Consider the following 4,829-nt stretch of genomic DNA (forward strand, 5'->3'; position numbering starts at 1 on the left):
CCAAAAAAAAAAAACAAGTCCCCATTTTTATTTGCGAAAAACTGAATACTAAGCTTTAAAGAGAAAAAGTGTAGATTCAATCAAGAGGAAGGAAATGCAACTTAATTCGGAACACACAATGCAAAATCCAAAAGATAGACGACTACAAAAAGAAATAAATGTGTCTTCAATATCCTTTTGTATGATGTGATGTGCAGCAGCAATTTAGTATACGAACACTCACTTCAAAAGATAGCAATTGCGGCGCGCAAGAAAAACACAATTATCCTTCTGGTGATAGTTGAGAAACTGCAGATTCTTTTATGAAAATATAAAAGCAAAAACTACTGAAAGTGATATATCCTTTTATTATATATCTATGTACATTTGTATGTAGAAACACAATGTTCTTATTCATATATATATGTACATACATATGTGTAGTAGATATTAAACAGGCGATAGTGTGAAATAAAACTTGCAACATAATATTTCTATTTGATTCCATTGCTCGATGAACAAGGGCAATGCTACAAGGATATACCTACTCGAGCACTGTGCTTATAAAAATAAACGTCTTCAAGGATCTAACGAACTATCGAGTTTCAAACTTATTATTGCACTCGTACACATCGAATTGAACTAATATTGCGAACCTAGTCCTTCCAAACCTATGGCTTGTTTGTTAGTCGTCTCAAGAGCTGAGAAGCTCAGGAGCTACTATCAACAAAAAGTCCTTGTTATTTATAAAATGCCTTAAACCAACCGGAAAACTGTAGGAGAAATGATTTTGACAAATTCACCTCACAGCTTTTAATATTTTTATATGTTAGTGAAGGACAGAAAACTCATGCTGTCGCTGCCAAAAGTGGACAAAATATTGCAACAGCTATAGTTCTTTAAAGCTATATAGCTTTTGCTACCCCTTAGTTAGGGAAGCTTTTTAAAAACAAAAGCTTTCCCTTATTCACTATCGAATTCAGAGTTCTGTTCAGTCTTCAGTGTCAGATGCTAAACGGGTTGACTATGAAAATTAAAACCACAACAAAACTAATTCAAGATTAACCCAAAAATACTTACGCGTGTTTTTTAAGTTAAGGTAGGTTAAGGTTAGGGATAACCTATTTTATGTATAAACTTACTCGTTTGTTTTTCTTTTTTGTATGCCTATGATGACTTCCGAGCCAAACAAAACAATCTATACATTTTAAATGAATTGTGATTTAACAATTTTTTGGCACTGGCAGACATCTCTTTTATGATAACGGTTAAGCTAGCGCTGTAATAGGGTTTGTATTTATAGATAGATTGGCATTGTGAAGATGGAAAAGCATTTTACTTTGTTTGCATTTTATGATGAGTTTATAGATGGATATGTATAGATACATAGATAGGTAAGTTGGTATGCTTGAGCCCTGAACTCAACCTACATTTTATGTTTTATTTACAAAGTTGACAACCCTTGATTTCTTTTGTGGGCTTTCATAAAAAAAAACATTACCGTATCCGTATCGTGACGGCAGGCAGTGATAGGGTAGTAGGGCGTTGAAGAGGTTTAATTTATTTTAACGAAATAAATGCCTAGGCTTGAAAAAATAACAAGCTTGAATAAATACCATTTGCTATTTAATTAAATTTTCAGTTGGCAGGTGCACGCACTATCAATAAATCCTTTTGAATTAATATTTCAAGTGAAATTAAAGTATGCCTAGACCTACCTAGGTTTACATAGATAGGTAGAACTTACCTGTGTTAAATTATTCTTTAAGTTGGTAATTTCTTATAAAAATGAAATTGAATTAAAAAGACATTTACTCAATTAAGTTTTCACATAAGTAGGTACATGTAATATATGTATGTTTATGTAAAAGAATGTAAATTTGACCTACAATCTCAAGATCTTTAATTTGTTTTCCACCTTGTTTCCGTTTAAGGCGAGAGAGAATAATTACTTAAAACATCAACACCTAGCTATGAGCCATAATTTGACGGCTAGTTTTTACACTTGCTGCCCCTTTTAAGGCGAGATCTGAGAGTGTGCTGAAATTAAATTGTAATTTATAAATTTGATTAAGAGGGAATTTGAAAACGCTTCACAGAGATCGAAGACATTAGCTAGAGTAATTTTGTATGTTTTTCTAGGAGTTTATAGAGTTCGTGAGCCTGAGTTATAAAGGCTGTCACTTTTTAAACTGTCATCAATTAAAAAATAAAAACTACTTCATCTTTTAAAATGGAAAAAAAAGTTTTTTTCGAGTTGTTCTTTTTGACAACTTTCAAATTTTACTCAGTTTGGTTCGGCAATTTATGACTTCTTAAGCCGGAATTGTCGCTTGTCTTCGCAGACATTACGCAGGCATGAAATGAAGTATAGGTACTTTTTTGAGAAAGAATTACTTAATTTGTTTAAAGTTACAAAATTGCAACTTGAAAAAGTCTTAGCACATACTTTTTACTCTAAACTCATAATTAATTTGTCATAAAAGCAAAGAATAACAGTTTAAATACTCAAGTCAGAGCAATCATTCCATATTTATCGAAACGAAGAAATTTGCTCTTGTTAATTCTTAAAAAGTCTATAAGTATCGAAGAAGATTTTTTAACGTTATTCTGAGGACGTTGGATTTCAAGTTGGAGCTTGGATAAAGACGTTCCAGAGTACTGTGTCTAGAACTGTAAATTTAGTAACCAAATTAATAAAGAACAAAGCAATGTATTTACAAAATTTCCATCAAATTATGAAGAACAGCTGTGAGAGCGAAAGACGAATCGCTTGCCAAATATAGCTTTCCATCATGCATAGGGGTTGCACACATGTTGAAATACTGAAACTCAGACAGGCAACATGTAAATGGCTGTGGAATATAATTCACGAGTCCGGAATGAGAGAAAGTTTTTTGGAACCCATAATGATAAGTTCCACTAATGTTGTTCTGCTTGTAGGTATAGAATTGAAACTTGTTTTATGACACCTTTTGAGAATTCTTGAAGTAATCAGGACAAATCTTATAACAAAATGCAGTTTAAATATTACTATCGCATATTTTGTTTTGCACAATATTAGAAAGCAGTTGAAAGATGTAAATAATTTTAAAAAGCTAGAAAGCGGAGAGTTGAGTTTTTATTAGCTCTCGTAGGTTTCTGTAGCCATCACTCAATATTATAGGCTTATTTAGCTTTTTTGTTAAGGTATGCCTTCTCTTTTACATTACTTTAAAATTATTTAATTTCTTCGTTACTTAATTTTCACTAAATTTTACACCACTCTCAAGTTTGTATGTTTCAATTAATAGATTAACAGCCCCTGACCCACATAGCTTTCTTTATAAAAGGCTGCTGCGGTTTGTTCAAAGGTAGACAGTAGGTTCCGGAAATCTTTAAGGTGAAAAGTTGAATTTTGGGACCCAAAGGTTGGGTGCAGAATTTGGTCAATATGTGACGTTATCCTAGGGTTCCTTCATGACGTTATTGTGTTGGATTTTTTGACATACCTACTCTATGCTGGTATGTGACATACAATAATAACTTCCCATCCCGTCTGTAGATTCGTTTTATTTAAAAGTTTGTAGAATTGGGTAAAAAAAAGCAATAAAGTAGTTTAGTTTGAAAATCTAGTTTTGGTAAATAGATTTTAAGTCGAAAAAACATGTTAACCAATTTTAGTAGCATTTCTTAAATTTTTACAGATCCGATGAATGAAATTAATTTGAGAGGTATCAAGAACCGAACATCAATTTTTACCAAATTTGCGTTCTTTTTTTTATGAAAAAACGTTTGTTCGTACGTTCGCGAAGTTTTTTTCGTCTTCCATAGCTCTAGAACCAGAAGAGATATCGACTTCAAATAAATGTTGTTATACAGATAATAAGGCAGAAAGATGCAGAAAGGGCTCTCAAGAAAATTGCGTGGTGAAAATTTTGGTTAACCCTAAATATCTTACGAACCAAAAACGCTAGAGACTTGTATTAAATTTTATATAATAAACTGTAATGTGATCTCAAAGAAGTATATTTTTTGAAAAATCTACGGTTTTTTTATAAATCAAAAAACTGAAAAAAAATTTGTCACCTCCAAAATTTAACGAGTTAAATATGATTTCATCTCCAAAACAATTTTGAGCAACGGAGAATAATGTTTTTAAAATCTGATAAATACAACAAATATCTTTTCAAAACTTTGAGATATTGGCTTTAATTTACTTTTTTCTTTCAAAAAATATTGTTGTCAACATTCAGTAAAATTATGAACAAAATCGAATTGACAGTTTTTTTTACAAAAAAATTAAAAAAAATTAACAAAAGTTGGTAAAAATTGAATATCGATTCAAATATCTTTTCAAAAACTTGAAAGTTAGACTTCAAACTTATTTTGTCTTATAAGAAATATTGTTTTCAACATTCAGTAAAATTTTGAACAAAATCAAATTGATAGTTTTTGTACAAAAAATTAAAACCCTAAAAAAAATTTAACAAAAGTTGGTAAAAATTGATTTTCGACTCAAATATCTTTTCAAAAATTGTAGATATTGGCTTTTAACTACTTTTATCTTTCAAAAAATATTGTTGTTAACGTTTAGTAAAATTTTGAACAAAATCGAATTGATAGTTTTTCTACAAAAAATTAAAAACCTAAAAAAAAAATTAACAAAAGTTGGTAAAAATTGATTTTCACCTCAAATATATTTTCAAAAATTTGAAAGAAATATTGTTTTTAACATTCGGTAGAAATTTGAAGAAAATCTCATTGACAGTTTTTTTACAAAAAATAAAACTCTAAAAAAACAATACTAAAACTTGGTAAAAATTTACTTTCGACTCAAATTAAAAATATTGGCTTCAAACCTTTTTTTA

This window comes from Eupeodes corollae, chromosome 1 (genome assembly GCF_945859685.1).
Source record: "Eupeodes corollae chromosome 1, idEupCoro1.1, whole genome shotgun sequence".
In the NCBI taxonomy this organism is placed as follows: domain Eukaryota; kingdom Metazoa; phylum Arthropoda; class Insecta; order Diptera; family Syrphidae; genus Eupeodes; species Eupeodes corollae.